Raw genomic sequence first — 25,851 nt, 5'->3', positions numbered from 1 at the left:
TCCTTATTGATAATAACTAGTGGTGAGCGAGTATACTTATTACTCGAGATTTCCCGAGCATGCTCTGATGTTCTGCGAGTATTTGGATGTGCTCGGAGATATAGTTTCTATCGCCGTAGCTGCATGATTTATGGCTGCTGGAAAGCCTGAATACATGTGAGGAATGCCTCTTTGTTAGGAAATCCCCATATATATTCAGGCTGTCTAGCAGCCACAAATCATGCAGCTTAGGCAACAGAAACTAAATCTCTGAGCACATCCAAATACTCAGAGATCAACTGAGCATGTGTAAGGGGGTGAAGAGGAAAAAGAGTCAGAAGGGGGTTACCTCCCTTGCTCCGTGTCCGGAACCACTTAACCGGGCAGCAGGGTTGCCGGGGGAAGACATGCTGACTCGGACCGACTGCACCATGTGACTGTCAGGGGCAGTGGGGGAAGAGAAGGGGTGGTGGACCGGAAGCTGTGTGGGCAAAGGGCGCGAAAAGGGAGCACGCCAGAGCGAGAGCAGCGCATGTCACGGAGAGAACAGGCTGCAGCGACACGCTCCAGGAGAGAGTGGATCCCCGGTCAGAGGACTGAGGTTAAAGGATGTGAGATAGAGAGCGCTGTCTCTGAGTACGTGAACGCGAAATCCCCTGTGACCAGAGGAGGCTTTCCCTCTGACAGTGTGGAGACAGTGACCCGTTCGCGCAGCCCGGTGCCCGCGGTGACAGGCTAGAGCCCCTGAGTGTGGCAGATAGACTTTACAGCTTGCACAGCATCGTACCTGTGGAGAGACTGTTAGCCAGACATACAGAGACTCAGAGCAGGGAAGACCCAGTTTCTCAGTGTCTCCCTGCCTCACGCTTTAACCCTGGAGTTCCCATGTCCCAAGACAAGATAGAGACCACTGAGACTTCAAGTGCCGCTGCTGATGGTGCCAACGTTGGAGAAGACAACCCTTCAATCAAGACTTCATCGGACTGATAAGTTGCAAGAATACTTGTTTAACCACTTTCATTCTGCTTAACTGTTTGACGGCTTTGCCTAGCCTTAGTGTTCCGTTATTCCGTTTTACTCTGTCAGTTTTACCCCCACTGCATCTCACTGCGTGGAGACACAATCCCCTGTAAATAAACCCTTTAACTCTTGGTCTGTCTCTGATCCGTAGTGACATCATCAGTGCCTGTACATTATTACACATGCTCAGGAAATCTCGAGTAACGAGTATACTCGTTCATCACTAATAATAACCCATTTTTGCCTAATCAATGCTCAGAGTTTCTTACAATTTCTGTGCTTTTGTTTGTCCCTCCACTTTTTGAAAATTGTCCACATGTTCTCAGTGGGATTGAGATCTAGGGAGTTTCCTGGCCATGGACAGAACATGTCAATGTTTTGCTCGCTGAGCCACTTAATTATCACTTTTGCCTTGTGCCATGGCGCTCCATCATGGTGGAAAAAAAGCATTTTTCATCACCAAATAGCTACTGGATAGTCAGAATAAGTTGCTTTTGGAGGGTTAGGGCTCTGTTCCCTTCACCAAGGTCCACTGCCCTCTGTTATGCTCCACATCAGGCTTTGCAGGTTGCCCGGCATGTGACTTCATCTCCATAGACCTTTTAAAGACCATTAGGACACACATCTGTGTTTTCAGATTGTTATTCAAGACTTTAGTTTGTTACTCTTCTCCTGTGCACATCGTGTTACTTGCTCTTATCCCTGCTGCCCTGCTGACTTTGCTGCATCCATCCTGCTGTTCCAAAGATTCCTAAGGGTGTCTCACCTTCGCTGTCTATGTGTCATCCTGCCAGCTGCACCGATGCTGGGGGTCTATGTACCCACCCGGAACTGGGACTTAGTGGGTCCACTTCACCAGGTGAGCTGTGATACCCATTCTTTATTCATGGCAGTGTTCCTAGGTAAAACTGTGAGTGAGCCTATTGCTTGGATGACAAGCACCCATATATACAGGTGCTTGTCCCAAAACTAGAATATCATCAAAAAGTTAATTTATTTCAGTTCTTCAATACAAAAAGTGAAACTCATATATAGAGTCATTACAAACAGAGTGATCTATTTCACGTGTTTATTTCTGTTAATGTTGATGATTATGGTTTACAGCCAATGAAAACCCAAAAGTCATAATTTCAGTAAATTAATAAAAAACACCTGCAAAGGTTTCCTAAGTGTTTATAAAGTTCCCTTAGTCTGTTTCAGTAGCTCCACAATCATGGGGAAGACAGCTGACTTGACAGATGTCCAGAAGGCAGTCACTGACACACTCCACAAGGAGGGTAAGCCACAAAAGGTCATTGCTAAAGAAGCTGGCTGTTCACAGAGTGCTGTATCCAAGCAGATTAACGGAAAGTTGAGTGGAATGGAAAAGTGTGGTAGAAAAAGGTGCACAAGCAACCGGGATAACCACAGCTTTGAAAGGATTGTTAAGAAAAGGCCATTCAAACATTTGGTGGAGATTCACAAGGAGTGGACTGCTGCTGGAGTCATTGCTTCAAGAGCCACCACACACAGACGTATTCTGGACAATGGGTTTTGACTGTAAACCATAATCATCAACATTCACAGAAATAAACACTTGAAACAGATCACTCTGTAATGACTCTATATAATATACGAGTTTCACTTTTTGTATTGAAGAATTGAAATAAATTAACTTTTTGATGCTATTCAAATTTTGTGAGAAGCACCTGCAAATGGTCTCAGGATGCTTTACTGTTGACGTGACACAGGACTCATGACTTACCTTTTCCTCCCCGGACAATCATTCTTTCAGATGTCCCAAACAGTCTGAAGGGGGCTCCATCAGAGAAAATAACTTTACCCCAGTCCTCTGCAATCCAACCCCTACTTCCTGCAAGCTTATTTTCTCTGATGGATTCTCTTTGTGGACTGAAGAGAGAAGCACGGGATACACACACAAAAAAACCCTGCATAAGAACCAGAGAGGAGAGCTGCAGGCTCGAGGGAAGTGTGCTGCAGGAGATGTGACAATGCAGGGACCAAGGTACTGCATTAACTTGCTAGAGAGTGAGGACAATCCTAAATTACAGCCACCTAAACAGCGAGAATATATACTCTGTGTATATAGGGACAGAGAGCGACTGTTGAATAATAACAACTGAAGCAACACAAGTAGACTGGGAAACAACAGATCAGAGGCCACTTTATGGTTACTTTTGACCAGGAAAATTACAAATCTGCTGATGAAGTTAATAGGAAACTTTATTAACTGTACATAATTATTAAATAAAGCAAACAAAAAAAAGTTGTTATTCTTTAATCATACCCTCTCCGGACTGCTCTTATTGCCTCTATTGCTCACTAGTATGTAACTTATCAATTGTTCATCAGATTAATTTTTCTATTATCTATACATCAGATCTCAATGTTATTGGGCTAACTTGTATTTCTATTTATTTGACACAAGAATAAAATCTATGTTTTGTATGGGTTTTACACATTTTGTATTTCAAGGGTTGGTGGACAATTTCTTGGAATGATGTATTTCTATAGTGTCTGCATACCCAAAGTTTTACGTATGTATATGTCACTATATAAATTTACTTTTGGAAAATGCTAATAAAAATTGCTGCTGTTAAATAATCTAAATAAATGTTACTTTTCAGTGGGGAATTTTTTTGATAAGCCAATGATTTGCTAACCAGTCACTTAGTAAGACTTGGAATAAAATGGTATGAAAATTTGGGGACAAAATAGTTCTTGGGATTTACATCCTCTGGTTAAGGCAGTTGGTACAAGAAGAACATTTAGTCCAATAGTGTGGATTCTTGTTTAAACTGGCCAACTAGTTTTATTTTATAATCATATGGCAAAACAAATCACATATAAAACAAAATAAACACCTCGGTCATCTGCCCATTAACTAAACATCAGCAAGGGTTCAGACTTCCCCAGTCCATGTGACTCCAAAGAATTCTCTGGCTATATTAATTACAGATCCTGCATATAAGGTCCATTATCAGTATTCCTTGATTCTTTTATTAATCCAGACGTACTGCATACTGCACATTTAAAGACCTGTCACCAGTCTGGCTAGTGAGCAGCTACAGACAGGTGATTTTACTAAATAACATTACTTTGAAAAAATGCCCAGAAGTGCCTCTAATATCGACTACAGGAACCGCCTTTCTAGAAAACGTAAAATCCCAAATTCCAGGTTGTGAGATCCCCGAATGTTGAATGGGATTTCACAACCCTCCGCTGTCCTACTTACTGGCAAAGTAGAAGATATCATGCCTTATTGCAAGATCTTGTGTTTTTAACTAAAAAAGTCTTGCCACATTATGTTCACAGTAGTTACCGATCGGCGACAGCTATAACGAAACAGTTGTACATGGTACATTTTCAAATTGGGCCAATAGGGATTTCCAGTCCTGAGCTACTATAAAAATCTGCAGTCACTTTACATGCGCACGCGCTGTGAGGATTCTCCGGTGCCGTGGGAGCGGGTGATCATGTGATTGCAAGTATGCGATATGCATACCCCAGGTCATATTGTGAAGAGACTGTATCCAGCCTTGTAGACTTGTATTGAGCAAGGCCGAGTCCATCTAGTTGATACATGACCACCTGCTCCCAGTGTCGGCACTGGCGAGTCCTCATAGGATGCAGTGCGCACGATGTGAGGATCCACAAGTCTACAGACACAAAAAGAGGCTTGCAGCTTAAAGGAGTTGTCTGGTCCAAATTGATAAGTCTGCAGTCACTGTGTGTGCTGCATTGAGCTCTGTGAGGATTTGCCGGTTTCAGAGCCTTGACCGGAGGGTATGTATAAGTTATACCTACTTGTCCAGTGGGCTTGGCCTCTACCATTCTCTTGCATTGAGCGAGGCCGCTCCCCGACTTGTGACGTGAACGTGGCCGACAAGAGGGCACAGCCTCACTTCCTACAAGTGTATGGAGCAATGCTACACCAACTGGATGGGTTGGACTGGCTCTAACCGGGAGTATGCATAACGTATACATACCCTCCGATCCTGGCTCAGAAACTGGCGAATCCCCACAGCGCACAGTAGGGGGATTCAAAAGCTTACAGTCACACAGGGTGACTGCAGACTTATCGATCTGGACTGGACAACCCTTTAACACCACAAAATCGAACCCTAAGGATAAGTATTGGCCATAATTCTTTTTATTCTCTTTAATAATTACCTTGTGGATGAGGTTGAGATTAAAGTGACAGTCTTTGCTGAAGACAAAAAACTATGTAGGATATGTAAAAACTGAGCTTCGCTCTATAATATTACAGAACAATTTGGATAAGATTTCTGAATAGGCAAACACATGGCAGGTGAGGTTTAATGTTAGTAAATGAAGAGTGATGCACCACAGCTGAAGTAATCGTGTTGCCCTACATACATTGAAAGGGATTACTGACAAGGAGAAAATCTTGGATATTCTGATACTCAATGTCAAGGAGCAGCTGCAAAGCTAACAAGATATCAGGGTGTATAAAAATAAAAAGTTGTGATCCCAAAATATATTATTTATTACCCATCTACGAATCAATTATAAATTGATAAATAAATAATTTGCATTTGTAAGACCACCACTAGTAAATTAAATCTAGTTTTGGGCTCCATGTTCTAAAAACGTTATTGGGAAGTTAGAGTCAATTCAAAGGTGGGAACTAAATTTTTGAGAGGTTAGAAAAGTTGGGCTTGTTTAGCTTACAATAAAGATGTCTTAGTGGCGATCTCAATACAAAGGTCTGGCACATAATTTATTCCATCCTAAGTCCTTACAAAGGGCCAGAACAAACACTTTAAATAGAAAAAGATCACATTTTCATGCATTTTTGCCCCATACTTACAGTGGACGTAATACTATTCTCTAAATGATACCGCACAACCTTTTTGGTATTGGCCTTTCTCCTCCTCAACTTTCCAAACAAGGATAAATCATGCCCCGGTAATATATTACACTATGGACTAAGATATTGACAACATCTACATTATAATTGCCAATACTAGAGCTGAACAAATTGATCCGCGGAGGATAGAGTTTGTGACCAATTTCCTGAAATTTGCTAATTTGAACACATTGTCATTCGACTCTCAATTTGCAGAAAAAAAAATGAAATGTTCAGCTGCCATTTTGGTGAAACATTTAGGGAAAGCAAATGGTAAAACAAAAAAAAAAATCCTAATACTCACCACAATGCTAAGCTCTCTGGCCGCCTGCTCCTCTGCTACCCTCCGTCTGGTCCTCTTATTTGTGTCAACACTAAAAAATAGCAAGAACAGCCTGGATTCCATTCTTGATAAATATAGTATTACAGGTTATGGGTACTAGATTCTGAGTTGGGGCGCTGATCCAGAGATCTAGTCTGATTGCTGTTTGTGGAGTCAGGAAGGAAATTTTTCCTCTAATATGGTGCACCTAGCATCTGTCTCATGGGGTTTTAGTTTTCCTCTGGATCAGCACATCGACGTACTTGTGTAATTTTTCATCATAACAACTATAACTATGAAACTATGTTTGCCGTCAGACAGCGCCACTCTCCATGGTCCATGACAATGGGCAGAAATGCCTTCAGCACTAGATTTATCCTGATTTTTGGGGGCATAAAGTCCTTTTATAGAGCAAGTTTGTCCAGTAAGAAACCTTATCCCTTATCATGTTCTGGGTAAAATAGTACAGGAAGAACGGTCACTCCAACACAGCAGATCATCATATAAACTGGCCTCAACCAGCTTTATTTTTATACACCAAGACAAGTACATCATAAAGCTAAATATCCGCCATCTGGCTAGTAACTAAGCATCAGCAGCTTTTCTCACTAGTATTGCACTCAGTGGGTCAGACTTCCTTAGCAGGACCACAAGACTTCCTTAACTGCCTTTGGCTCTGCATAGATTACCCATTGCCCATTACAAGCCCTCAACTTCTTCAGGGCTTCAAAGGAACTTCTCGTAAACTTGCACCGAAGGGAAAGGTGTAAGAAATACAGATTGGGAGTGGCAGGTCCATTACCAACAATTACCTGCCTCTCTATAAAATTTCAGATTCAGCAACTACATTTTACCAAATATATATATTTTAAGGAGGTGGCGGGGACCCTCACTTGCTCTCTTCTCCCTCCTTCACACGGAGCCCATGCGACTTCCAACAGGTTCCTTTCTGTTTACCTCTATGTTAATGTCATGTTTCCTCTGTATATTATCTATTGTCATATGTAATGTGTAATGTATTGTACAGTATTGCATATGTTGACTGTGCAATGTTAGATATGGATCAGTAAAAGGGTTAATGGAAGGAGGTTGGGCTAATAGCTCCAAAAGGGACATGAAGTTCCTGTCTTCAGTCTGTGCCCGGGCAGGCTTGCCCAGGGCAAGTGCTCAACAGCCTCTGGAGCCAAAAACTCCTCTGGAGGGGAGAGAGTACTGCCTCGGACACCCGGACAGTGAAGTGGGCACCAGGACTGCACAAGTGCCCCGCTGAAGATTATAAGCATCCAGATACCGGCTTGTGAACTACCACTACTACTGCTGCTGCCGCTGACACTACAGTGAATGCTGCTAGGGAAAGTGCAGGAAGTTGTATCCAGTTTATTGCTCCTTTTCTACAATAAATCATTTTCCCTGTTGTATTACAACTGTGCATGGGTTGTGTTCCTGGACCCTTATTACCCATGCTGCAGTGACCATGGAGAAAAGGTAAATTGCCTGGGATTGTGTGACACCCCAGAGTCCGGTTGTCAGTGACATTACCTCCCTCTAATGGGTAAAGTCATGCTTGGAGGCAAAAAGGGACCCCCATGCCAGGCAGCAAAGATTTAATCACAATTTCCTGCTGCAGGTCAGAAAAGGGAGATGCCTTTTAAATTCTGGCCAGCAGAGGGGGTTGGTGAGTCAGCTAGAAGTCAGCTGAGGGGGTTGTCATGGAAACGAAGCAGCTGTGAGCTGTGAGGAAATGACAGGGCAGTTAAACGTGAGGTAAAGAGATCTTTCTGAAAGATCCTGTCAGATGAAGACAGGGAGCTGATCTTTGAAGAGGGAAAGGACAAGAGCAGAGACTGAGAGACTCTAGGGAAGCTAAAATACTGCATATAGCAGACTCCTGAGTGAAGCGCTAATAAAGAGAAAAGGGACATCAGAGTCCTAGGCTGACAGGTACTGTACGCCCTGATAGCCGAATCTGAAAGTACAGGGGATTGTAAATTTCTGTGCACATTGAACACCTGAGGGCACGTCAGCGAATAAGGAGCCCGGGGCCGACAGTGAAGAGAAAGGTACCCGTGGAATAGGCTCACACTGACAGCCGTACCGGTTAGTGAAACCATCACGAATAGACGGTCGCAGCATAGTTACAGTCATGATGCCACTCTTGATAGGAGAATTAAATAGGAGAACTACTTGCAAGTGGCCACCTTAAATACCTTTTCTCATGATTTGATACACCTGGCTATGAAGTTCAAAGCTCAATGAGGTTACAAAACCAATTTAGTGCTTCAGGAAGTCAGTAAAAAGTAGTTAGGAGTGTTCAAATCAAGACAATGATAAGGGTGCCTATACTTTTGCACCGGTCAAATTTTGTTTAAATGCAGATTGCACATTTTCTGTTAGTACAATAAACCTCATTTGAATCCAGAAATATAACTGAGTCCATCAGTTATTAGATATGTGAAACTGAAATAGCTGTTGCAAAAACCAAAATTGTTATAAAGAAAAAAGGTTAACTTTAATAGGGGTGCCCAAACTTATACATATGACTGTATATACAGTGGAGACCCACACACATAGCGCAGAAAGGAAGGTCCTAAATCCCCACCTGGCAAGGTGAATCCCCTGAAAGCCTCCAGGCGAGCCGGACTCATTCCATCACCTGTATGTGGTACTCCGGACTGCAACCTATTACCGGTAAAAAGGTAAAGAAACTGCACCTCACTGTGTCTTTTTCTCATTTATCTGCACCCCAATGTTTACAGCCATTTTTACTATTTATTTAACATCTTTGCCCTGTGACTACAGCCCTACCTGTGAAGGGCTACAACATCATATCTGCGCCCAACATCCATCCCAGAGGAACAACACCGCAGCGCTGGTTACCTCTGACCAGAATACCACAGGTGGCGTCACGTATTTCACCATCTAATAACTTTAATCTTCATTTTTACCACATAAATACCACACAACTTTCCCCTATTTTTATTACTGGATGCCTCTGGGCCACGGACCGAGTCGCTGCCGCCTTGACACCGTCCCCCATGGAAGTCGATGGGCCCGGTACCGAGTCCCCCTAGGCCCCGCGGGGCACTCCAACTGCATCTGTCCTGTCTGCTTTATGTATAAGGGGCTGGGGTGTTCGTGGACTGTTGCTCTAAATGAACTTGGTCATGGCTACCACCCCGTGACACCTTGTTACATTTTTATATATGTGCTATGGAATCTAACTATAAAAAGGAGAGAAAAGGGCTCTAGAGTGCCAAATAGTTGGCTGCAAATGAATCCACGTTGACAAGACTTTGCACCATGCTTAAGGTGCAAGTTTGATAAAAAGTGCTGATTTTTTGTTAGGCTGGTTTCATACATCCATGTTTCATGGTCGAAGTGCATGAATTGGTCACCATGGATCTCCCGTCCTAAAGTTGAGAACCTCATATACGCCTATGAGGCTACCAAATTGTAGTGGCACAACTTGAATCTTGTGGGCCCCAATGCAAAAGCTGCAATGGAACCCCTAATTATTGCAACAGTTTAATTGTTTTATTGTTCTTTTCATATGGGCCAAAGGAGCCTTTTGAGCCTCCAAGCCTCCAGGACTCAGGCGAGAATCCAACCCCTGCACCTATTATAGTTATGCTCCTGCTGAGATGGTTGCAGGAGACCTGCGGCCATTCTGTGCTTCATGTTTCGAATAAGGACCAAAAAACATGGATGTGGGAAACCAACCTTAAACCAAACTAAATATATCTTATGTTTCAGTGTAACAATGAAAAATGACTGAAATGTACGCTTTATTAAAGGCAAATGACAGGCATACTATGTTACGGGAATGAACTGATCACCACTTGCGCTATAGAATCGCCAATGTATGCATGAAAGTTTTGAGAAACTAGATGTTATTATTACTATATTCTCTGAAGGATACTACACCAGGATCATGGAACTCTAGAGACACCAGCAGCTTCAAATAACTGTTTGCTGCTTTGTAATGGCGTTTTAGCAGCTACTCTCTTAATCTGATGAACTTGTCTGGCAGAAACCTTTCTCATTATGCCTTTATCTGCACAAACCTGTCTGCTCTGTATCAATCATAAATGTTTTCACAGTGGGATGATCAAGCTTAAGTTTTCATGAAAAATATAATGTTTTCGTACCTTGTACAAGGCATTCCATTATGTGATGCTTTCTGGCAGCAGTGAGATCCTTTTTCCTTCCCTTATTGCTTGAAACCTGTGACCTGTTTAACCCCTTTCCAACATCGGGCGTAATAATACGCCGATGTCGGACACCCTCCCATTGATGTGGGCTCTGGCGGTGAGCCCACATCTTTTCCGGCACATGTCAGCTGCTTTGAACAGCTGACATGTGCTTCTAACAGACACGGGTGGAATCGTGATCCACCAGAGGCTGTTAACCCGTTAAATTCCACTGTCAAACTCTGACAGCAGCATTTAACTTGTGCTTACAGCAAGTGGGCTGGAAATGCCACCCATTAGTGAACCCTGTCATGTGATAGCGGGTCAACGATGGGTTGGCATGACAACTAGAGGTCTCCAGCAGACCTCTTTGGTTGTCACTGCCGGATTACTATGAGCGCCACTCATAGCAATTCAGCAATTCTGCTACATACAGGCGATCTGATCATCGCCTGTATGTAGCAGTGCCGATTGGGTTATGGCAGCTTCTAGTCTCCCATGGAGACTATTGAAGGATGCCAAAAGTAAAAAAAAAAGTTTTTTAAAATATAAAAAAAATAAACGTTCAAATTACCCCCATTCAAAATAAAACAATAAAAAAAAATCAAACATACACATATTTGGCATCGCTGTGTTCAGAATCGCCAGATGTATCAAAATAAAACCAGAATTAACCCAATTGCTAAACGGCGTAACGAAAAAAGTAAAAACACCAGAATTACGTTTTTTGGTCGCCGCAGCATTGCATAAAAATGCAATAACGGGCGATCAAAAGATCGTATCTGCACCAAAATGGTATAATTACAAACATCAGCTTGGCACACAAAAAATAAACCCTCTTCCAACCCGAGATCACAAAAAAGGAGATTCTATGGGTGTCGGAAAATGCTGCATTTTTTTTTGTACAAGCTTTGGAATTTTTTTTCACTAGTTAGATAATAAAGAACCTAGACATGTTTGGTGTCTATGAACTCGTAATGAGCTGGAGAATCATAATAGCAGGTCAGTTCTAGCATTTAGTGAACATAGTAAAAGCAAAACAAAAAACAATTGTGGAATTGCACTTTTTTTTTGCAATTTCACCGCACTTGGAATTTTTTTCCCGTTTTCCAGTACACAATATGTTAAAACCAATGGTGGTGTTCAAAAGTACAACTCGTCCCCCAAAAAACAAGCCCTCACATGGCCATATTGACCAAAAAATAAAAAAAACTTATGGCTCTGGGAAGAAGGGGAGCAAAAAGCGAAAATATCTTCGGTAATGAAGGGGTTAATAAAGTGGCACATCCTTCTTAACTAGTTTTTCTTTAATTGGGCTCACCTGGCAAACTACCAGTAATTATCACAAGTGTTTAATGAAAATTGATTTCAGTAATCAAAAGAGCCTTGAGAACTAATACGGTCCATGAGTTTAATTGAGAAACAAAAAATTATATCTTTATGATACTTAAATCTAATCTTCATAATAATTTGGAACTCGGTGTATATCATTTAGTCGCTTCTCGCTTCTTCCAATTTGAAGGAATCAGGAAGGTGATTTGAACTTAATGATTTTTTTGTATACTTTTTTGTAGTCCGTGAGTGGATTTAAAGGAAGAGTGTCACCCCAAAAATTAAATGAACCCATTTATGCATCCAGTAAAAATATAGGGTGTGGAAAATGAGTGCATGTTCTGATACTATGTATAACCATCATGAGTAAGTAAAGGTTGCTTAAAAGTTACGAACTGTTTCTGCACGTTTCGTCCACCCCGACATTAAGAGTGACATATCCAACGCCAGACCAATTGACTATGTTCTACCCCCATAGAGCAGTACATGAACTGTTCAATTTCATTTTCCGGAATAGTGCCGTTTTACAGATTACCTGCGTCCTTGACTAAAGGAACTTCCATAATTACAGAATTCCGGTAAGCAAAACTTTTTTGGCAAGTGTTGCAGTCATTAGCTACACCACATACCGTTATTTGTAATGCCTGCCGAGTGCATAAATAACAAAACAAACTCACGTCAAACAAATACTAAAGACACAACACAAGAGGAATATTAATGACACAAAATACAATAGAAAAAAGTAGCCGATGTCTACTCCACAAGCCAATTAGTTGCTACGAGAAGCAAACACAGTTGGCTTTATCGGCACTGGAGAATGTCTTTCTGCACATATACAAAGCACAAAACCTTCTCACCTTGGACTGACATAGGAGAACCATTCAGCTCCTTGGTTATTAGAGATTAGATAGCCATTAGAAAAGTTATTTGGATTCTCTTAGATCACGTTTTAGTGAAACTGGAGCCACGCAGGGGTAATCTCCTTTAGTCATATAGTTCTTGACAGCTGCAATATTTAATAATCCTATTAAGAAAAAAAAACTATTGGACAGACTTAGCATAAATCAGCATTAAAGAAGTATATACGGAATATACAGAAGGTAAGGAGGATAAAGCAGGCACCCATATTCCCTCCCTCAGAATAAAATGACAATATCATAAGATTTTGAATTGCCTATGATTGTTAGCAGTGTCGGACTGGGGTGCCAAGGGCCCACCAGTAACATTGACCTTGAGGAGCCTACTTTTCTCCTACAACAAATATTATACTTCCGTCGTCCACAAATGTACCTATATCTCTATATAATAATAAACTGCGTAGTTTGGTAAATGAATGATGAGATGCTGCTATTTTCTGCACAGAGTGAATCAAGTGAATTATGCCAAGTACTGCCCATAGAGTGGCGTTGGGGGCCCAGATCTGCAGACAGGCCCGCCGGAGGATTCTACCTGTTATCCGATGAGCCAGTCCGAGCCTGATTGTTGGGGCTCATTCACATGTTAGTGTTTTATTTTGCACACAAAAAATAGGCCAGGTTTGATCAGTGACCATTTTACCCATCAAAGTTTGGTCAAAGTTTCTTCCCTTTATCTCTGATAAAAAAAAATTGATGGAGGTTCTCTCAAGCTTCTCCTATTAAACAGTCTGTAAAAAATAGCACGCAGATGGCATTTGAGTGTGGTCTAATTTTTTCATAGGATTGTAGACTTGCATTGGCGACAAGTCTTCGTGACTTTGTGTGGAACAAGGAAATCTGACATGTGAACTACCTCATAGACTATCGCAAACAACAGGTATGATGGTCCAGCATCAAAAGTATATCCCGAGTTTAATAAATCTTCACCTTTATTGGTAATGAAGTAAAAACTCCATACAGTAATAAGGAAAGTAGCAGACCTATGGCAGGTAGCCTTAATGATGGCATCATCTTCTTACACCATAGAATAGATCATTATATGTATGAGTGTTATCTTTAAAAAATACAGATAACAATCATATGAGAAGCTGACATGTGAATTAGCCCTTAATTTGTTTTTGTTAATGTGATATGCTGTGATGTTTGAAGTTGCATTACTTTGTTAAAGGGGTATTCCCATGTCCAAGATCCTATCCCAATATGTAGTAGGTGTAATAATAATATTAGAAAATACCTCCAATTAGAAATGTAGTATAGTTTTTCTGATATGCTATGTCTCTTTCCTCTTGTGCAAGCATTGCAGGACCTTAGGTATCCATGGTTACGACCACTGATATAATGACGGCTAGTTATTATTGGTCGTAACCATGGATACCTAAGGTCCTGCAATGCCGGCACATGAGAAAAGAGACATAGCGAATTAGAAAAACTATACTACATTGGAGGTATCTGCTAATATTATTATTATTATTACACCACCTACATATTGGACAGGATCTTGGTCATGGGAATACCCCTTTATTTCCATTGTACCTACAGAGTCACAGCACCACCCTGGCTCATTGAGTAGGAGCTTGCAAACTATTGTTTCATTAGTGTCACTTTTCCAGTGTTAGTTAATGACACCAGGAATGATGTTCCTTACTGTCATCCTGCAGGATGAAGGGCAGAAACATTAACAGGGTACTGTTATGTAGAAGAGAATTTTCTCTACCGAAAGATCTAAGTGGTAATCTTCTTTGTAGGTATATTGTGAATATAGAAATACATCTCCACATACCTATACATTATGGGTAAAAAAAAAACAGAAAAGTAAAACCAAGAAATTTCTTTTCCCATAAAGTTACAGTATTTTAAAAAATGCCACAAAAGCAATTAACAATGACATTTTTGTATACACTTTTTTGCAGAAATGTCACCAATCAGTAAATAACACAGACTCCTTTGGTATCCAAGTAATCACATGTACATCTTTAACGGGACTTCATTATTCCACCAGATTAGATCCTTCAACACATCCTCCTGATGAACCTGCTACCATAAAAGGGGAAACCCACAGAAGAGCAGCGTGTGGACAGATACGTTAACCCTATACTAATGCTACTTTCTGTTTATGAAGGATGGATTGTTAAGAAGCGTAGCGTGTGGACAGATAAGTTAACTCTTTACACATGCTACTTTATCCCCTTCATGTTGCAGCCCATTTTTGTTTCTGTTTTTTCCTCCCCTTCTTTCCAGAGCCATAACTCTTTTATTTTTCTGTCCACATATACAAATGAGGACTTGTTTATTGTGGACCGAGTTGTACTTTTGAATAAGGCCGGAGTCACACTAGCGATTAAATCGGATGAATGCAATGCGATAAAAAATTGCATTGCATTCGTCCCAATGTTATTCTATGGGGCTGATCCCATCATGCGTTTTTTTTTTTTATCGGATCCGTTCCTCGGACCGAGACAATCGCAGCATGCTGCGATTGTCACCGATTTTCGGCTCGGATTCACCAATGCAAGTCTATGGCTGCGATTAAAATCGCATTGAAAACGCAACACACGTGTGACTTGCGATTAAATCGCACGACTTCTCCTGGTCAACAGGAAATATCAGGAGGCATGGCAAGGAAGCTTTGGGATGCAAATTTCTCTTGCAGCATAAAAAAACCCCCAGGAAGAACGCCTCCACGGAGTCCTCCATCATGTCCACGCCAGTCAATGTGGAAATGCTGATAGTTCTGGTCCAGGAGAGGCCAGAACTATGGGACCAGAGAGAGCCCCACTATGCTGACCGCACACGCAGGGAGGCAGTGTGGAGAAGAATCTGTGCCAAGATGTTCACTGGATATGCGGCAAGACCTCGGGAGGAGCGGGAGCAAATTAGTAAGTGAAATAATGTGTACACATAATCAAATCCCCAAATCTAATCAGCTCAATGTAAGTCCCAATATGTGTCATCATTGCTCAGATATCTGGACATAATTACTCCGCCATTTTTATTGTGTGCATATTGACAACATCTAAATTACCACTCCCTGACTGGTGGCACCATGACGAATTTGCCTTACTAAAATTTGAAATATTTAGCTAATTGTTCTGCCACCAAATGCATTGCTCTCCTTGTTTTTTTGCCCGTATCTTAGCCACTACATAACTTTTATTTTTTGACTCCAAACATCATAGATGTTCGCATTATAACCACAGGTTTTTCTACATTTTGTTAGCAATTCTGTTGGTTAGAAGGTCCTTTGTAGTAGGCCTCAACCTTTTCCTTATTTTTTTGATTGGTGTGGAGCCAACAGGAATATAAATCATATCATTTCTAAAATGTGTGCCTAAGCATAGGTAAACCCTTGATACCATAGCCATATGTGTGTTGTTACAAAATCCTGTGTTTTTGTTAACATTGTAGTGACTGATGTGATGAGGCCTTGGCGCAGCTGCAGGGACACATATAGGAGGGAGAGACAGCTGAAGTCCCGTAGTGGAGCGGCCGGAACCACCAAGAGAAAATACATGTATTTCGACCGCCTACATTTCCTTGCTCCTGTGATGGATCTGAGACCGTAAGTGCATGGTTTAATGTAGTACTTTGGATATTCTCTATGCAAAATTTCATTTAGGTTATTTTTTACATTGTAGCACCGAGGCAAACCTCACAGAGAGGTAGACGGATTTCGACTCTGAGGTGGTGATTGATCCTGAGTCGGATGTTGCTGCAGGGTCTTGCCCATCTGCAGGACTTCCAAGAGCCACACCACCACCACCAAGATCACCACCACTAGAATCTGTTAGCCAGGCAGCACAGCATGATGACCGGGGCAACAGTAGCAGCCCCACCATGCCACTGGATACCTCTCCTCAGCCTTCGGCCCTACCATGACGAGGCAGGCGCAGGAGAGAAGGAGCACCTTTGAGAACAAGAATGCAGGTGGACCGAGGTGTATTGGACTACTTGTCCACAGCTGCTCATGATGATGGGGAGGAGGTTTATGGGCGCAGTCTGGCACAGTATTTGAGGGCAATTCCCCGTGGGTACAGGCTGCGTACGAGAGGGGCTCTCCAAATTGTTTTGGATGCCAGCACACCACCCAATAATCCCCGCAGTGTGTTTCAGTTTCTTGAAAGGTGGCAGCTGTCAGATGAGAATCAAATTGATAGGCTGATTGGACTTGATGTCACAAGTCAACCATCCTTGGAACGTGTTCCTCCTTCTCCTCCTCCTCCACGGGTGCCAACACCTCCGCCTCAGCTTGCACACATCCCCAGTGTGGCTCCACAGGTCCAATATATGGGCCAGGGCGCACATGCCCAAAATGGCCACTTTAATGTACCCAATGTTGGTGGGTGGCCACAACATGGGTATGTTAGACATTGACATATTGTGGGATATGGGCAATTATGGCAGCCCTACCAGGACTACCCACACCGATATCAAAATTACCCCTACCCAAACGCACAAATTGATCATGGCAGGATGCAACAGATTGCACAGCCAGCTGCCAGCGCACAGGGGGACAGAGATGTGGCCCAGCAACCAAGGCCAAATGTCCAAACAGGCCCCCCACCTTCACCACCCCCAACCTACCATGACTTGTAGGTTTTCGTTTTTCACTTGATCTAATGTTTTGTGTTTTATACATGATGTTTCATTTTTGGTTTGGACTGTTAAATACTAATGTGCTGATAACATTAGGCCATATGCCATTACTATGGTTATTTGGCACGGCAATAACAAAAAAAAAACAAGTAATAAACTTGTTAACATTCACAATGTGTGTGTGTTCATGTTCGTACATGTTCTGTAATGTGTTAGATAGATATAGTAAAAAGTACTGTTTACAAAAAAAAACCCAAAAGGCCAAGCAAACAATCTTTAAGAGAACACAACACAACCAAAGCACTACATAGATAAGGCATCATCTTGCCAGGGAGTTGAAGACTCTGGAGTCTCCAGTTCTTCCATAGGCCCCAATATCTACAATTATAAACCTGTAGTGAGTGTCAACCAAAGCCAACAATACTACAGAAAAATATTGTTTATAATTATAGAATTGGGACCCTGAGCTCGGCGGCTTACGCACACGGATGTGCTTCCCATCTAGGGCTCCAATACATTGTGGAAACTGGCACATGTGCTCAAATCCACGGGAGATACGCAACCAGTCAGGCATTTTGGGCTCCGGCATTACCACATGATGGAGTCTGGTCCAGATTTGGGAGCATGTAGACCGTACAATGCCAGAGATTGTTGATTTCCCAATTAAAAATTCTAAATGCAGACCAGCATATGAAAGGCCAGTTGAAAGGAAGCTAAAATAAAAAAAAACAAAAAAACATGATTACACAGCCCAACAAACTACAGATACAGTTTCAAACACACTTAAAGTCGAGGAATTCTAAAGTAGGCATTATGAACCTTAAATTACATGCCATGGCTTGGTTCCGTAAGCCACAAGCATATAAATGCTTTGGGGAAATGTGGTGGAAATAATTTAAGAAAATAGGGCAATAAGAAGTAAGGTTCAAGGTCTGTTAAATAAATATGCTGCTTCACACATCATCAACATATTGGTTTGAGACACACCGTAAGGTGAGGAGTAGACGCTCCTCTGCAGAAATAGCTTTGCGCATCCTCGTGTCCTGAAACGTGATCCCTGGGCGCACAATCTCCAGCAAAATATCAAAGGTAGCAAGGCTCATCCGACAATATTGATAGAACTTCTCCGGATGGCTACGCAGAGATGTATAGAGACAGTGGAAATGGCCTTTAGATATCCTTCGGAGCAAAAGTGGATGGACCCACATTCGTCTACACCACCTCGGATCTACAATCACAGGGTATTGCTCCCCAAAACGTTGGGATATAACGCAATAGAAAAGAACACGCTCAGTGGTGTTAAAAGTGAGCCTGTCTGTGATGTTTAGCACAAAGCAGAGCTAACCAAATCCAAGCACTGACTGTATGTCAAAGGTAGCAGGCTCACACCTGTTGGAGATCCCATAAATATAGGGCGGGATGATTTTTTAAATGAGTTTCAGGCCTAAAAACCGTTATTTCTCAATTTTGGAATGGTCAGAAAAAAAAAAAAGCCAGACGGATGTCAAACGGATGCTTACATGCGATTAAAATCGGATGAATGAAGAAAAATCGCATCAAAAACGGATCACTGGTCAAGAAACATTTGTGTGATTTCGGACCGTTAAAATCGGACCGATTTTTTATTCGTTGTGTGTGACTCCAGCCTAACTCAAATACTTGAACCTATGTTGTTGCTGATGTCTCCTCCCTGAGTTTCTTGTTGGTTACCACCCTGAGTTCCTGATTGGTTCATTCATTTTACCGCACAGTGTGCTCAAAAACAAGTAAAAAAATTCCAAGTGCATTGCAATTGCGAAAAAAACACAATTCTGACTTTTTTTGGGGAATTGTTTTTACGGTATGCATTTTGTGGTAAAAACAAACCGTGTAATATGATTCCCCTCATCAATACAATTATGGCAATACCAAATTGCACGTTAACTCCCGGGCCAATTTTTACAATTCTGACCACTGTCCCTTTATGAGGTAATAACTCTGAAACGCTTCCATGGATCCCAGTGATTCTGACAATGTTTTCTCATGACATATTGTACTTCATGTTAGTGGTAATATTTCATTAAAATAACTTGCGTTCATTTGTGAAAAAACGGAAATTTGGCGAAAATTTTTAAAATTTCGCAATATTCCAAATTTGAATTTTTATGCCCTTAAATCACAGAGATACGGCACACAAAAAACTTGATAAGTAACATTTCCCACATGTTTACTTTACATCAGCACAATTTTGGAACCAACATTTTTTTTGTTAGGAAGTTATAAGGGTTAAAAATTGACCAGCGATTTCTCATTTTTGCAACACCATTTTATTTTTACGGACCACATCACATTTGAAGCCACTTTGCGGGGTCTATATGATAGAAAATGCCCAAAAGTGACACCATTCTAAAAACTGCACCCCTTAAGGTGCTCAAAACCACATACAAGAAGTTTATTGACCCTTTAGGTGCGTCACAGGAATTTTTTGAATATTTAAAAAAAAATTAACATTTAACTTTTTTTCACAAAAAAAATACTTCAGGTTCAATTTTTTTTATTTTACCAAGGGTAACAGGAGAAATTGGACTGCAAAAGTTATTGTGCAATTTGTCTTGAGTACGCTGATACCCGATATATGGGGGGAATCACTGTTTCGGTGCATGGCAGAGCTCAGAAGGGAAGGAGCACCGTTTGACTTTTTCAATGCAAAAGTGGCTGGAATTCAGATCGGACGCCATGTCGCGTTTGGAGAGCCCCTGATGTACCCAAACAGTGGAAACCCCCCACAAGTGACCCCATTTTGGAAACTAGACCCCCCAAGGAACTTATCTAGATATGTGGTGAGAACTTTGAACCCACAAGGGCTTCACAGAAGTTTATAACGTACAGCGGTACAATTAAAAAATCATATTTTTTCCACAAAAATGATCTTTTCACCCCCAATTTTCATTTTACCAAGGGTAACAGGACCCTAAAAGTTATTGTGCAATTTGTCCTGAGTACGCTGATACCCCACATGTTGGGGTAAACCACTATTTGGGCACAAGGCAGAGCTCGGAAGGGAAGGAGCGCCATTTGACGTTTTTGGCTGGAATTGAGATCGGACACCATGTCGCGACTGGAAAACCCCTGATGTACCAAAACAGTGGAAACCCCCCACAAATGACACCATTTTGGAAACTAGACCCCCCCAAGGAACTTATCTAGATGTGTGGTGAGAACTGTGAACCCACAAGGGCTTCACAGAAGTTTATAACGTACAGCGGTACAATTAAAAAATCATATTTTTTCCACAAAAATGATCTTTTCACCCCCAATTTTCATTTTACCAAGGGAAACAGGACCCTAAAAGTTAGTGTGCAATTTGTCCTGAGTACGCTGATACCCCACATGTGGGGGTAAACCACTAGACCCCCAAGGAACTTATCTAGATGTGTGGTGAGAACTTTGAACCCCCCAGTGCTTCACAGAAGTTTATAATGCCTGGGCGTGAAAATAAAAAAATCGTATTTTTCCGCAAACATGATCTTTTAGTCACCAACTTTTTTATTTTCCCAATGGTACCAGGAGAAATTGGACCCCAAAAGTTGTTGTCCAATTTGTTGTCCAATTTGCAGGCACTGAGGAAGCCAGCTTCCTGCAGGCCCCCGGAGGTCCCCGCCGCCATATTGGATCCGGGGACCTGCAGGAAAGGAGCCCCCTGCAGCAGCGCTGCACATTGCGCTGCCGTGGGGGGCTCAGGGAAGCACGGAGGGAGCCCCCTCCCTGCCGATGCTTCCCTTTAACCCCCGGTACACCGCGATCGTGTTTGATCGTGGTGTGCAAGGGGTTAACGTGTCGGGGGCGGTCCGTGACCGCCCCTGACACATTGTGCCGGGTGTCAGCTGTGATATTCAGCTGACACCCGGCCGCGATCAGCGGCGCTCACCACGTGGGCGCCGCTGATCGCTGTGACGTAATATTCCGTCCATGGTAATTAGGTCCAGGGTCACATGGACGGAATATTACGTCCATTGTAGGTAAGGGGTTAAAGGTGAAAAAAAATCTGAAGTTTGCAAAAACAAAATTTTGGGAGTTCTCTCACCATTTTCCTAGACTCGTAACATATTTATTTTTCATCTAATGGAGCTTAGTGATAGTTTATCTTTTGAAAGGCGAGACAACACTTTTATCAGTACCATTTTGAGATAGGGGATAGATGTGACTTTTTGATCACTTCTTACAGCATTTTTTGTGGAATTGTGGTGACCAAAAAAACTCAATCTTGGTGTTCTTGATTTTTTCCCTTTTATGTTGTTTACCAGTTGGCTTAATTGTTTTTATATTTTGAGAGAATAGACTTTTATAAATGCGGGAATACCACATATGTGCATTTTTTAATTTTTTTTATATCTTTATTTTTAATGGGGAGGAAAAAAATAATTTGAACTTTTATTTATTTATTTTTTTCATATTTTTTAATTTATTTTTTTTACTGATTTTGTTAGTCCCTTTAGGGTTCTTAAAGATGCAGTCTTGCGCTCTATGCAGAACTCAGTCTCCTTTGAAGCGTAGCCACAGACAGGGTTTCAAAAAAGTTCCGTAATGACAAGCACGGGGGTCATCAGCTGATCCCCGACTGCATGACAACCCATCAGCGACCTGTGATCACGTCACAGGCGCGCCGATGGGCGTAATTAAGGACATGCATGCTAATCGGTGTAATTTAAATGCCGCATTTAACAGGTTAACAATCTTGGGCGAAACACCAATCCACCCGCGATTGTTAGTGGCAGGTCCTGGCTATAATACAAAGCCATCGCCTGCCGGGTATGGGGCATTCTCTCTGCGTGAGCAATGCATGTTCCATAAATTCGCTTCCGACTTGCTCTGTATATATACGGCGTATGTTGTGAAGTGGTTAAGTTTATGAAGGATGGACTATGAAAGTCTATATGGGTAGACACCTGTTTGATATTGTGCTGATGTATTTATTCAGGGGAGCTCCCTGCCTAATATGAATAGTTGGTCTATATGTTAAATGACTGTTAACCCGAGCATGGATCATGCACCATGGTTACTTAGATTTCTATGCATTTTACCTGTTATTAGACAGGTAAGGGAATACTATGGACAGCCGATGACTAAATGATCAGGCTGCCACAGTGGTGGACAATCTGTCCGTGAAAGATCCAGACCTGAAAAATATACACATGTGCCTATAGACAGTGGTCAAAATGGTGCCTGTAAGACAATGAGATATCAACAATGTCTCCTGAAATCGGATGACAGAAAATATGGAACGCTCTCGCCTGATGTAGGTTCTCCACAGGGTAAGTAGAAAATACTTCATCCAATAAACCATGGAAGATATCCTCCTTGGATATGGAATAATCAGAGTCAGGAGCATTAGCACTAGAATGCCCTATAGGTAATACAGTTGCCCTATGTGCCTCATGACTCCTGCCCTGATAAGGGCAGTCCACAACTTGCCCTCAGCTGGTCTTACCTCAAAGTAGCCCTGTGTGTCTCCCGATGCGTTTCTCCTGTAATAGGTCTTAATGGGAGGACATATGTGCTCTGCTGTCTTTCAGGTGCCCAAATCAAAGGTGTGTGTCATAGGGTATCAAGATTCTTCAGTGCTACAGATGACTACCTATGCCTATTAACACACATGCAAACAAATGACACAGCAAGAAAGGACCTTGAAACCATATGCAGAAACTTTGTAGACCTAGGCTGTAAGGAAGGAACTGGGAACACAGGTTGTCTTCTCACCCATCCTCCCAGTGGATGAACATGGACCAAGGAGATTGAACAGGATTCTACAGGTGAACAAATAGTTATGTTGATGGTGCCGTGAGCAACGTTTTGGGTTTCTTGACCATGGAGTGAATTACCAATATGAGGGACTCCTTGCTAGAGATAGGTTGCATCTTATGAAAACAGGAAACACATATTTGGTAGATGCCTTACTATACTCATCAGGAGAACTTTAAACTAGAGCATTATGCAATGGGAAATATACAGTCAGGAAGAAATATGCAGCTAATGAATTCTTTTGAGTACCCTGCTAATAGCAATGAAAGCGAAGAACAAAAACAGCAATCTCTGAATGAAAATATTCTATACAAATGCACAGAGCATGGGAAACAAGCAAGGAGAACTGGAGCTTCTAACACAGGAAGAGAGATATGATGTCATAGGCATAACTGAAACTTTGTGGGATGATACACATGCTTGGAATGCAAACCTTGAAGGCTACAACTTATTTATTAGAAACAGGATTAACAAGAAGGGAGGAGGTGTTCAATTATATGTTAGGAAAACATATACCTCCACAGAGATCCAAGCTTCAGAGACTGGTAGCTCTGTAGAAACAGTTTAGGTAAGAATTCAAGGAGAGAAGGACACTATTGTAGGTGTTTACTATAGGCCTCCTGGACAGACTGAAGATATGGATGAACTCCTTCTACATCAGATGTTTCTGTTCTCAAAAAAGTACAACAAAGTGATCATGGGAAAAGTTAAATATCCTGATTTTTGTTGGGAGTCTCTCTCAGGCAAAAGTAATGGGTCCAAAAAATTCTTATCTTCTCTTGCTGACAACTTTATCTTCCAAAAAGTAGAAGAGAGAACAAGAGGATCTGCAAGCTTGGACTCAATTCTTACGAAGAGGGAGGAAATGGTAGAGGAAGTAAAGGTGACGGTGACTGGGAATTTAGGAGCCAGTGATCATGCTAGCCTCGAATTTTGGATTTCAAGAGGAGGAAGACCAAAGTGGACTCAATCTTTAAGGTTGGACTTCAAAAAGGCATATTTTAATGGACTGAGAAAGAGGGTAGGAAATAGAGATGAGGGAATTTGTTCGGATTCAGTTTAGAATACGATCGGAATTGAATATTGTTTTTGCAATATTCATCAAACACTGCCGAACGTCATTAGCGTCAATGGGAGTAGAAATTACCGAATATGTTCGGAACCGATCATAAGACAAACATTCGGCATGAATAGTGTTAGAATATGGCTCGAATATGTCAAAATCAGATAAGGGGGCATAATCTGAACATATTTGCTCATCTCTAGTAGGAAAGGTCCAATGGCTGGGTCTTCTAAAGGACATAAATGTCTAAGAAGGATGCAATATTTTGCAAAATGAAATTCTCAGAACACAATCGGTAACAATCCCAAAAGAAGGAAGAATTGGAAGCATTTAAAGAGATCAGGGTGGATGAACACTGAAATAAATCACTTAATAAAATGGAAAAAAGAAATGTATATCAAATGGAAAGAGGGGTGCATATCTAAAGAATAATATAATGCTGTTTACAGGGAAGCAGGGCAAGCGTTAGAAGAGCTAAAGACTGTAATGAAGTACGGTTGCAAGGGAGACCAAAAGCAGTTAAAAAGGATTGTGTGGGTATGTCAAAAGCAAAAGAAAAGTTTAAGATGCTATAGGATTTTTACAGGATGAAAAGGGTGACGTGGTCAAAAATGATGCTGGAAGGCCAAACTTTTAAATTACTATTTTGCAAATGTGTTCTATAAGAAAGCTATTGTAATATCAACTGATCTTCACGATGCCATCTAAGGAATAAAATAATCCATACTAGCTATAAACAGAGAGATGGTGAGGGAACACTTAGCTAATTTAAATGAGTTTAAATATCCTGGTCCAGATGAATTACATTCTAGGGCACTTAAAGAATTAGCAGAGGAAATTGCAGAACAACTAGCCAGAATATTTGAAAAATCCTGGAAAAAAAGAGAATTTCTTGAAGATTGGAGAAGGGCAAATGTCCCTATCTTCAGAAAAAGGAAAGGAGATGGAGTCAGGAAATTACAGGCCAGTGAGCCTTACTCCTATACTAGGAAAGATATTTGAACACATTATTAAACAGCATGTATGTAAGTACTTGGATAAGAATACAGTAATTAACCAGAGCCAGCAAGGGTTTGTAGCAGACAAGTCATGCCAGAATAATCTAATTTCCTTCTATGATGGAATCACTGACTGGGTGGATCAGGAAAATGTGGTAGATATAGTATATCTCGACTTCAGAAAAGCATTTGATAAAGTATCTTATACTATCCTTATTAAAAAAATGAATGGGATTGCCGAGGCTATGGTTAGGTCGATTCATAACTGTATATTTTTTCGGGGTGCAGCTGGGCTCAGATGGCTCTGTAAACTGTGGCCTTTGTTCACACGGTATGCATTTTTAGCACTGGCTGGCCAGCCCGCCTGATCTAATAGTATGGGCGTCACTAATAGGTTCAGCCGGATGCTTTGCATTTTCTGTGTGAACACTGCCACATCCAGATTACACTTTTTGTGCATTATCATACCAAGCGGCCATGTCCTGATTGGATGCTGGCTGCCTCATCAGGTATTTTTGCACCTGTGACATCTTAATGGGTCCGCTGCACCTTGGTAGTGCATTTGTTCTGTGGCCAGGGCACATAAGTATCTTTGCCTGGCTGCTAATAGTTTTTATCCGATTCATAACTGGCACAGTGATCGTACTCAAAGAGTGTTAATAAATAGTTGCACATCCATTTGGAAAAGTGTTTCAAGAGGAGTACCACAAGGCTCTGTCCTGGCCCCAGTGCTGTTCAACATTTTTATAAATGAACTAGATAAGGGAACTAAAGGTAAACTAATTT

Source organism: Dendrobates tinctorius, unplaced genomic scaffold (genome assembly GCF_039654945.1).
Source record: "Dendrobates tinctorius isolate UK_male_01 unplaced genomic scaffold, ASM3965494v1 ptg000211l, whole genome shotgun sequence".
In the NCBI taxonomy this organism is placed as follows: domain Eukaryota; kingdom Metazoa; phylum Chordata; class Amphibia; order Anura; family Dendrobatidae; genus Dendrobates; species Dendrobates tinctorius.
Note: the sequence above shows the minus strand (reverse complement) of the source record.